We start from the raw sequence: 12,593 nt of genomic DNA on the forward strand, positions 1-12,593 counted from the left end.
TTCAATGCCCTATAGTGAAGGATGTCTCATACTCTCTATGAATATGTTTCTTGTTATTTTGAATCCGCAAGATTCCCAAAAACAAACACAAGACAACAACCATGGCAGTAATAACCATAGGTATGATAACTCTTTTTGTATTCCAAACACTTTGATATTTGTGAGCATGGCATGGTGGCAGAATTACCCAAGGTCCATAGAGATCAGGATTTCCCATGAATGCCATAGCACCAATACTTTTGAAGATTCCTCCTTTAGGGACTGCTCCTGAAAATTTGTTGAAAGAAAAATTACAATGGTGGAGCATTTTGAGCTTTTCCAATGACAAGGATATTTCACCTGATAAATTATTGTAGGATAAATCCATGTCCTCAATACTATGAAGTTCATTGAGTGTGATTGGAATTGGACCTTCAAGGGCATTATGGGAAAGATTGAGGTACTATTAAAATTGGAAACTATGGAAAAATTCCACTTTGGATAACTCCTATGGGAAATATTATTATAGCATTGAATTTATCTTTTCGAGAGGAACAAAATTGATCTAAAGATTTCCAAATTTGGATAAGAAAAATTGAGTTTTTGGATTTATGTTTCTCTCAAGTAATTTATCAAGGTCGGACTCTTCCATATATCGGCTCAGTCAACTCAAAAGACACATCTCTTCATCTACACCAAATTATATATATAGAGGATCCTTCTCCCTCATTTCTAATCATCAAAAAGGCTTGGATCTATGTCTATGGCAGGCAAAGTCTTCAAGGAGGTTGAAGGATGATCTATTTCTGGGTTCTCTTCTGCTCTAGTGATGAATCTCTCTTTGATGGACAGTCACAGGCCTGGATAAGTTTGCATGGGATATCTTTCTATTGCATATTTTACATTAGGGAGCTGAATGACAAGCCAAGTTTGTTTCCTAGCTTGTTTGTGGATAAGATGAAGGAGAAACCGTCTCCTTATGAGGTTGCACCACCGTCCTCTTATTTCAGATAGGCTCATTATGCATATCCCAAGTAAAGGAGGCCGAGATGTCTTTCATAATCAAAAACTCGCTCTAATGGAAGCTCTTTATATATTAAAGTTAGCCTCGGTTATGGGGATGTGTTTTGGATGGATGCCAATGATTCTTGTGCAGCCCTAACCAGACTCAGTATTTTGATGGATGACTATATGTTGCCCTAACCTGTCTTATCCTTTCTCACTATCTCCAGTTCAAGCATAGATTACAGTTGTGAGTAGATAAATCATTTTTTAAGGACTGTTATGTCTAGATCTTCAGATTATGAAGTTAGTATTGAATTTGTACCTTTGTACATTATATCGCTCTCTCTCTGGTGAATGTTTGATGATAAAAAATAGAAGAAATAATCAAGGGTTTTCCCCATCTTGGGGATTTTCCCTGGCTTGAGCCATACCATGTGTACTCTTGGCTTGGCTTACCTTCTTCTTCATTTTTCTATGTTCTTTCTTCAGTTATAGCCATGATAATGGTTTTATGTAATTAGTAATGAAAAATGGGCAATATGAATACCTGAAGTAATTGTCTCATGATTAGAAATGTTATCTCAAAATTTGACATGGTATTGGAGCTAGGAGAAGTCAAACGCAAGGTAGAGTTAGATTGATCAGTCATATGATTTCATATTGAAAAATTCTCTATGACACTACTTTGAGGCAGATCTCATTGCTTAGTTAAGCATAGAATTTATGTTTGCATGGATTGGCTCAAAGTTCTTTGCATGATAGTGGCACAAGATCTTCTTCTCATATGATCTCATGATCAGTATCAATAAAATGATGTATCTTTCTCATTATATAAACATTCTGATGATTTATTCTTTCTCACATTCCTGAGACACTATAAATCACTACAGGACTCACTCTCTCACTTCAAGACTCGCATTATGATCTTGCTCTCAAGTACCACTAATTTCATACAATCTCACTTGAAGTATGATTGTTATATGATCTTAGTATAAAAACTAAAATAACATATGGATGGCATATGGTTTCAATCTCTATGATTTTTCATTGAGATAAGGTCTCGCATCACTTGAAAGGGTCTTAAGTATGATCACGCATGGATATCGCTTCATTATATGTATCATGTATGGCATCGTCTGCTTATGGATATCCTATGCTAGCTTCTGTAGCTAGGAACCTGACCATGCCATTTTCGTTTCCCTTCATGTTCTGTAGTAGTAAAATGAATTACTCTATGCAACACAAAATCAGATGTGATGATGCAAAAGAAACTCACATTGGGGCTCTCTTATGAGTTTCTTGGACCATTCCCTTTTCGCTTATCACTGGAGAAAAATTCTTTGGTTCATCTTGTTAATTAGAAAGAGTGGGGATGTCACCTAGGTTTGCCTTGTACGAAATGTTTTTGACACCAATGGAAATTAGAGTGTTCATCTCCATGTTTCATTATCCTCTAGTATAGTATTAAATTGTTCTACAATCTTCACAACACTGTCAATTTTTATGAAGACTTTTCATCAATTATAGCCTTGCCAGCTTTGTTCCAACTATAATATGTTTATCTGATGTATGGGGTTTTGAAGTTAATGCCATTCTTTCCAAAAAGTTCCTAGGAGACATGAAGCACATTCTGAGCTTTATCATAATTGCGTAGAAATGGTTGTTAACGATCTCAGACTTGAATCCTTTCTAAAATCAAAGCCTAATAGAATTGAAGATGATAAACCTCTTCTGGATATGTGTTTTCTTCAGATAGATCTTTGCTAGCTACAAGTGCTCAGAATAAGTCACAAGATTATGGAGTATAACAAAGATATAAGATTGCTACTTTAAGGGACATATGGAACAAGTTACTGATGTGGCATTTTCTCCTACAATATACCATTTAGTGACTGCCTGTGTTGATCATACTGCTATGGAATTTTGTAAGAGTTCTGATGAAAACATATGAAGGCCATCGTCTTGCTCATCTCACATTCTACCCATCTGGAATATATCTGGGCATTGCTAGCCTTGACAAGACGTGAAAATTGTGGGATGTTATCTCAGGGATTTGCAAGAAGGCCACTGTTGAAGTGTGTATGGGACTGCCTTTAAGTTTGATGGTTCATTAGAAACAACCTCTGCATTGACATACATTTTTATCCTCATACAGGAAGAAGCATTTTTTTCTCTTGAAGGCCACATGAAATCAATCATTGACATAATTATCTCCAAATTGTTATCACCTAGCAACTACTAGCAAGGGTCATTATTATCACATTTGGGACCTAAGGAAGAGGCAATCAATATATATATATCATACATTCTCATTCTCACCTTCTTTCATAGGTCAAATTGATCCACTAGAGGGATATTTCTTGGTCACTGCTTCATATGACAATGTAGCTTAGGTATGTTCAGCACATGACTTCAAATCCATCAAGATACTGGCAGGATATGAAGAAGGTTTTGAGCATGGATACTACAAAAACACCCTTGTGACTGCATTATAAACATGACAAAGGTGACAACGATGATACATTATGTAACAACATGAAGAAGTCATCTTTTGTTATAACTTTAGATTAAGCAGAAATTTTTGAATCAATGACAGTTCTCATAACCTGGAAGGCATTATTGAAGTAAACCACTTGTCACCTTAGCATTTTCACAATATCAACAGTAATAGTATCAATAATAATAGTTTCATGAACTTTCAACTTTGACATCTTAGACTAAGAGTCTTCTTTCTTCAAGATCAAGACCTTGGCTTCAGGCCTTTAACCATGAAGTAAAGAATCATATGTGATGGAAAAATATCTCTACCATCTAGTGAGTAAATATGTATCCAAGTTTCTAGGGAATGCAAGAAGAAATGTTGGATCAATCAAATAATATTCTCTACTAGTGATGTGGCTTCAACAACCATTTTATGAGCCATCACCACTATTTTTATCTCCATGATAGGTTTATCTAAGAAAAAAAGGTATGGTTGCAGTGCTCTTGTCTTTTCTCCATAATGATGTGGATGAACCTGAGTAGTGGTTGATGTTAGAATTCCTCTTGCCTTTCTAACCATATCATCAAAATATCCTCTAGGGGGGTTGAAATGAAGTAAAATAATTCAAGAAATTGGTAAATACTATGAGTCAAATCCTCTTCATACATAAATGTTTGAATGGATTGATAACTCCTTTTCCCCGAGGATTATTTCAAAATGGTTATCCATGTCTAAGGTCATAAGGACTTCTAGTCGATTGCAGATGACTTGATGGGCAAGGTTCCTTTCCTAATATTTAGGGGGGTGCTATGATTCAAAGGGATTTGATTTCGTCCTTATATTTAAGGAGATGATGTTGATGCAAACTCTTTGCAGGTGCTCTGAGGTACGTTATCTAAATTGCTGAAGCACAATACGATGAAAGGTAAGATGTTATAATTAATCTTAAACTGAAGAGTGAAAGCTTTTTTAGGATGAATGCTCAAAGTAGTAAGCCTATCTTCTATGAAGCCATTTTAATTACCTCTTCACTAAGTAAAGAGTAGGATTCTAATAATCCAATATTTCACATAGCACTTTATTTTCAAGAGTGTCCCAGTTCACCATGACTACTATCAACGACATAATAAAGAGATATAATGTGATGATTATAAATTTTGAAGGTTATAGTGAGGACCTTCCAAACCACAATTGGAATATGGGTGCGTAATATAAGCATGGATTTATGCTTAAGACCTGAGCTTTGTGAGGGAGTAAAAAAAGGCAAATATATGACACCTCAAACACTAGAAAATTGTAACAGTATTGAACTGAGGTCTCCAAACCTAATGAGTACCACTCTTAGTGGCTTGCATTCAAGGTAATGGAAAACGAAACATGGAGGAATGAGCACATAATAATACCACTAATTTGAAACCTTCACTTAATAACTTTTCACAAACATGGACACCTATTTTATAAAGTTATTTTTCAAACAAAATTTTAAACTGAAACAACAATTAAACAAAAAAACGACTTACCAATAATCCACAAGACTTAAAGCATCCAGATCCATTCTATTCACTATATCAAAAGTTGTCCAAATTTCTAAAACTAAGGTTGATCTTCCGTTGAGATCATTTGAGGATTTGAAAATGGAACATCAAGTTGTTTCCCCATAGAGGAATGAAAGGACATTAATTCTGCTGGTAAATTATACCCACCAACATTGTTGGGTGCATGTATAATCAGAGGAGGATGAACATGAGAATTCTAGTGGTTAGAATCCAAATTACTTACAAAATCATCTATGTTCCAATGAAATATTGAATGAGATTCAAAACCTTCAACATAAACACCATGAATGCTTAGCATCCCCGGCACCCCATTTTCAGAAATCCTCTATCTTACAAACATAATTCAGAAACAAGCCCAATTTCACAAAAACGAGATCAGGGTTTGTGAAACAAATACAAGATTCATAAATTGCAAATCCAATTCAAAAAGGAGCCTATTTGGTTATAAATTGAACCAAAATTAGTATCTTGAGTGAGGATTTCTTGGTCATTCTGCTTCAATCTGAAATGAAATAAGATTGGTGGCAAGAATACCATAATTGTAAAAAAAAGTAAAGAATGACACAAATGTCCTGGAAAAGATTATGTTCCTCCTCTTGAACCATTGTGAAGAGAAGGACAAGGGTTTATCCGTTAATCCATTTGTTTTTTTGTTATAACAATTGATTGTGTTTGTGTTTGAAGTTCATGGGAATGAATGTTGCAACACAATATTGTAGTCATCTATTTTTCTAATTTTATAATTTAATAAAGTGAACTAGAGATTAGTTTCAAAGCTAGGATGTGTTGAGAATAGAGGTCAATTGCGAAAGAAGAGCACATTTGTGAATATTTTATTTGTATCTAACACGCATCTTGGAACACTAATTTTGGATCATAAAGAATAGTTTGTCAAATGAACTAACTATTGCAAACTTCTTCATTAATGATCTGAAAATTACTTGTGAGTGACCTCAGTTGATTAATTAATGAATGAAGGTATTACATACTCATGTGCTGGTGTGTGTCTATGTTATCTTAGGCAACAGATCGATCAGATTGCAAAATTCATAGACACTCGAAAATGGAAAACAGTAAGAGAAACACAGTAAGAAAATGCAAGAACACCACAAATTAATAAGGAGTTCACCCTATCCTCCATGACTATGTCTCTGGTCCAGATTTCATTGGTGGCCTTCTTTTATTGTGTCTTTAAAGTAGAGGTTTACAATGAGGAGCTCAATTTGAGTCTCCTGAAACAGATAACACTTGGTAGGGTGGTTCTTGAATTCCCCAAGCCACTAAAGTGCACAGAATATTTTCCTTTCTAAGTCTTGACCTCTCTAGTCTTTAGTGGGAGGAGCCCAATGTGGTACTCAATTCTCAACAGATCCTCTCAGGGATTGCTTGAAGATCTCAAGCTTTTTGTCTACTCGATGCTGCCTTAGGTCAGCTCGGCTCTCTGTTTTCTACTTCTTACTTCACTATCTCTTCTTCACTCTTGCTCTCTCTATCTTTGTTCTCCTTTCCCCAGTGTTCTGCTCACTGTCTGTTCATGGATTTAAAGCCAATTTATCCTTGCCGGTTTGCTTCCTCTTCCGCCCCTTCGGATCACTTACTGTTGTTCACTTGGAGTTCCCTACCTTTGCATCATCGCCATCGTCCATAGAGAAGTGGCCACTTGTCCTCTCGTGAATTGCACCAGCTCATCCTCAACGGTTCAGTATTTTTGGTTACATTGTGAAATGACTCATCCACCAACTCGGCAGTCAAATCGGACTTTAGACGTTTCTATGCCATGGCTAAATTCCCACATCAAATCCGGTTTCTCCATCGGGCACAATCTCTGCCATCAGATATGGAGCCCCTAGATACTATGGTGTTCGCTCATTTTGCGCAGTTGACTTTCTCAACCGTTAGCACGCGATGAGAGGCGGTTTTCACGCGATGAGAGGCGGTTTTCTCTCTCATCTGCCAGACACGCGTCGTGCGTTGAATGGAATCACTCGTTTTCAGCCAAATCCGCTTACCACCCCAATGTGCCTTCGATATACCGCTGGTTTTGGAGCACCAGTCCCACCTTTCACCTTAGCGCCTTCCCTATGGTTCCTCGGCTTCCATGCGATTGAGAGGTTCGGGGCTTTTCCTTCTCAAGGGGTTTTCCTAGCTTAGCATGATCGCTCATAAAAAATGTCCTCCGTTTCCTGATCCGGGCTTCCGAACTGCCAGTTTTACCTTCTGCGTGGTCTCCATGGCCCTCGATCAACGTGCTTTGACTGAGGTCCTCGTTGTTCCTTGCTGGCTGAAAAATGCCACTGTCTAGAGGTCTTCCTAATCACTTTTGTTCATAAATTTCAAGTCTGCCCTGATTTGATATAGTCATGGCCCTTTGATAATTTTCATGGATCCAACTCAGATCATGGCCTTCCCACTGAAAAAGCTTTTGGACCACGAAAAGTTGGTTTTCAAGCATCAACTAAGTGAGGGTACAATTGTCTCACTTGTCCAATCTCTATCCACTTTCCACTACTCGGCTTTGAATCCTTGAGCCCAATTCTAAGGTACTCAACATCGCCTCTGCGCGTTGTCCTCACCTTCCTGTCCAAAACTCTGTCTTCCTGCAATTCATTAAGATATTCAGGTAGTAGGTCATCAATGGAAGGTAATTGACTCTGCTCTTCGGGATCCTCAATTAGTTAGGGTTCAAACAATCTCAAGCAATCTGCATTTACGACTGAGTAGATGTGCATGTAAGTTGGTAGATCAAGGTGAAAAGCATTTTGACCAATCTTCTCAAGTATCTTGAAGGGTCCATACCTGATAGGCTTTCGATTTTTACCTTCACCTTGCATCCTGTCCCTGCTGATGTATAGCTAGACTTGGTCACCAACATGGAAACTATGCTCCATCCGATGCTTGTCATGCATTGCCTTATATTTGGCTTGGCTCTTTTCCAGCTATTCCTGTACCGCCTGGTGGATCTCTTGGATTTGTTCAATGAACCTAGTTGCCTTGTCCACATCACTGTGTCCCTCAACTGTGGTGTCTTTACCAAAGACAAAATCCAAAGGAGACCCTGGTGTGAAACCAAAACAGGTCTCAAAAGGAGATATCTGTGTAGAATAATGTTTTTGTATCTTGTGATCATGTTGCACATAACACAAATGTTCATCCCAAACCTTAGGATGTTTGCTGCAATATCCTCTGAGTAACTGGATCACAGTCCTGTTAACTACATTTGTTTGGACATCAGTTTGTGGATGAAAAGTTGTGATTTTCTTCAATTTGGTGTCCATCAGTTCCCACAGACTCGACCAAAACTTCCCCACAAATTGGGTGTCTCGATCAGATACAATGGAAGTGGCTAACCCAAAATGAACCCATACATATTCAAAGAATAGTTTTGTAGTTTGTTCAGTTGTAATCTGTTTATTACAAGGTATCAAAATACACATTTTGCTAAACCTATCCACAACAACATATAGATAATCATGACCTTTCCTAGATTTAGGCAATCTTCCAACAAAATCCATGGAAACACTTTCCCAAGGGTGAGAAGGAACTGGTAATGGAGTGTACAAACCTAGTTTTCTATTGCTGGGCTTGCTTTTAGCACACATAGTACACCCTCTTACATATCTAGAAACTGTCTCATTCATTTTTGGCCAATAACAAAATCTTTGCAGCTATGCAACTGTTTTACTTACCCCAAAGTGACCTGATATTAAAGAAGTGTGTGATTCTCGAATTATCTTTACTGTTTCAGTTTGTGGAATGCATAACTTCCCACAATGGTATAAGAGTCGGTCCTTTACATGATAATCCAATTCTTCTACTCATTTTCCTTGACTTAAAGTTGCATATACATTTTTCAAGTCTATATCTTGAGCATATTGTTCAATGTATCTTTCATGTAACACAGAATTATGCTTAAGTATAGTAGATGTAATTGTAATGGGTCTAGATAACATATTTACAACTTTATTGTGTATTCCCTTTTTATATTTGATGACTAAATGAAACTGTTGTAGAAAAACCATCCATCTATAATGTCTTGATTGTTGTAACTTAGTTTGCGAGTGTAGATATTGAAGTGGTTGATGATCAGTATGTATTACTGTCTCTTTTCCCATTAAGTAATGTTTCCACCTTTTCACACTCTGTACTAATGCATACAATTCTTTATCATATGTAGGATAGTTAACTACTGCAGAATTAAATGTCTCAGAATGATAACATATGGGTTTACCGTGCTATGTCCACACTGCTCCCATGGCATAGTCACTGGCATCAGTTTGGATCTCAAAGGGTCTTTGAAGATCAGGCAGTGCTAGTACAGGTGTTGTACTAAAATTTTCTTTCAAGGTGTCAAAGGATTTTTGCTATTTGCCTCCCCACTGAAACACCTTGTTCATTCCTGTTAAAGCATGTAAGGGAGCTGCAATTAAGGAAAAGTTAGAAATGAACTTCCTCCAATATTTTGCTACTCCTAAGAAGCTTCTAACTTCTATAGCAGATTTGGGTTTAGGCTAGTTTACAATGACTGCCACCTTAGAGAGATCTATCTTCAATTCACCACCCCCTACTATATGACCCAAATAATTCAAAGATGTTTTGCCAAATTCACATTTTGAGAGTCTAACATGAAGTTTTTCTCTTTTCAAAACATCTAGTGTCTTCTTAACATGTTGTTATGAAACCAACTCAAGAAAAGATAGGAAAGATAGATCAACACCTTAAAATTCAGCCTCTTCGAGGGGGAAACCTCCTTTACATTACATAAATGAACAATTCTTGGATGGTTGAAATGAAAAAACCTCCTTTCTATATATAGGAGTCTAAGGAGTCACAATATAATCTAGCCGACCTAACAATAATAATATAAAGCCACAAAATAACAATAGAGGGATTCTATGGGGCACAGTAACAACAATATGGGGGCAATAGGAGCACAACAATATTAATAAGGGGTATAACTACAATAGTAATGGGGTAATCACTAGTATTATAGGGACCCAACATGTCCCTCTCCTTCAAAAAAGTGTTGTCCTCAACGCTTGAGTAGTTCTGGATACTTCTGCATAAAATTCTCATCCTCCCAAGTGGAATCTTCAGCGGATAAGTTCTTCCACTTGATAAGATACTCTGAAATTGAACGATTTCGTAGTTGTCGATTTCTTGTTTCTGTGACTACTTCCGGTTCCAATATAATTTTTCCTTCCTCGTCAAGTTTTGGGAATATTGTTTGAACTGGGAGCTTGTCTCCTATAACCTTCTTTAAACATGAAACATGGAAAACTGGGTGCAATCGAGAAGCTGCAGGAAGCTCCAATTTGTATGCCATAGTACCAATCTTTTGCAACACCTTGTATGGACCATAATACTTTGGTGATAATTTATTATCCTTCTTAGCTTGCTTGAGGGACATTTGCTTATATGGTTGTAGCCGTAGGAATACCCAATCACCTACATCAAAACTTCTTTCACTATGATGTTGATCTGCCTATTGTTTCATTATATTCTGTGCCAACACGAGGTTATCCTTTAAGAGTTGGAGGACTTGTTGTTGATGTTCGATGTGATGTTCCACTACCTGAACCTTAGAATTTTCTCTTAAATATGATGTGATGGATGGTGGCTGATACCCATAAAGTGCCATAAATGGGGTCATTTTTGTTGTTGTATGGAAGGAAGTGTTATACCACCATTTAGCTAGAGGCAACCATTTGACCCATTGTGTCTGTTTATCAAATACAAAGCAACGAAGATATCCTTCCAAACATTTGTTTACTATCTCAGTTTGCCCATCAGATTGAGGATGATAAGATGAGCTATGAGCTAACTGAGTACCAAGACAAGAAAATAATTTTGTCCAAAAATTTCCAGTGAAAATGGGATCTCTGTCACTTACAATAATCTTTGGGTTTCCATGTAGCTTTTGAATTGTTTCCATAAATGCAGTAGAAACTGTACTGGCTTTAAATGGATGTGATAATGCACAAAAGTGTGCATACTTGGTAAGTCTGTCAACTACCACCATGATGACACTCTTTCCCTCAGACTTGGGTAAACCTGTGATAAAATCCATTGAAACCTCCTCCCAACGTTGGCTTGGAATGGATAAAGGTTGTAATAGACCTGGTGTCTTAATTGTTTCAACTTTATTTTGTTGGAAAAACAAACATTCAGCCACAAACTTTTGAATATCTGATTTAAGGCCATCCCAAAAAAATTCCTTCTTAACCCTGTGGTAAGTTTTTAAAAATCCTGAGTGCCCTCCTAAGGGAGAAGTGTGCAATTCCATAAGAATCTTTTGTTTTAGCTGGGAATTCTTACAGAGGTATAAGCGATCTTTGTACCATAACGAATCATTTTGCCAGCTAAATGTATCAGGCGTACTGGAATCTTGTTGTAACTTTCGAATAAGTGCCCACACTTCTTCGTCATTCTTCCATTCCTCCCTTGCTTTGTTTATCCAATCTGGTTGGATAATAGAAATGGCGCACAACAATGCTTCCACATCCTCATCCTTTCTTGAGAGTGCATCTGCCACCACATTTTGCTTCCCTTTTTTGTAGATGATTTCAAAGTCATAACCCAACATCTTTGTGACCCACTTTTGTTGCTCTTCAGAGGATAATCTTTGTTCTAAAAAGTATTTAAGGCTATCATGATCCGTTTTTACCTTGAAGTGTCTTCCCATTAGGTAGGGTCGCCATTTCTTAAGTGCATGGAGTATTGCCAACATTTCCTTCTCATAAATAGCTTTCTTAAAAACTTTCCCTTGATTGGACGACTTTCAAAAGCAATGGGTCTTTCATCTTGCATTAGAACAGCACCAATTCCATTTCCTGAAGCATCACATTCCACAATAAAGGTTTTTGTGAAGTTCGGTGTAGCTAAGACCGGTGCTTGGCACATTGCCTCTTTAAGATGTTCAAAGGCCTTTGTTGCTTTCGAAGTCCATGAAAATGCATCTTTCTTCAATAATGTTGTTAGAGGTGCTGCTATTCTCCCATAATTCTTAACAAACTTGCGATAATACCCTGTCAACCCGAGAAATCCTCGCAGATGCTTTATGGATGTGGGGATTTTCCATTCCTTAATGGCTTTAATTTTGCTAGGGTCTACCTTAACTCCTTCATGAGATACAATATGACCCAAATATTCCACCTCCTGGACTCCAAAGAAACATTTGGATCTTTTTGCATATAATTGTTTCTCCTCCAATAGTTGTAGCACCTTGTCAACATGTTCAACATGATCCTTCCAAGACTTGCTGTAGATTAGTATATCATCAAAAAATACTAACACAAATTTTCTAAGGAATGGTTTGAAAATTGAATTCATCAAACCTTGAAATGTTGAAGGTGCATTGGTAAGGCCAAAAGGCATGACCAAAAATTCATAATGACCCTCATGAGTTCTAAATGTTGTTTTTGGAATGTCTTCAGTCTTCATTCTGATTTGATGATATCCTAAACGAAGATCCAACTTGGTGAAGTAAATTGATCCATGCAATTCATCCAGTAATTCATCAATGACAGGAATGGGGAACTTATCTTTAATAGTGAGCTTGTTGAGCTCCCTAT

The sequence above is a fragment of the Pinus tabuliformis genome, chromosome 4_2 (genome assembly GCF_031772625.1).
Source record: "Pinus tabuliformis cultivar Carrire ecotype Pingquan chromosome 4_2, CPIR1, whole genome shotgun sequence".
NCBI classification, from domain to species: Eukaryota; Viridiplantae; Streptophyta; class Pinopsida; order Pinales; family Pinaceae; genus Pinus; species Pinus tabuliformis.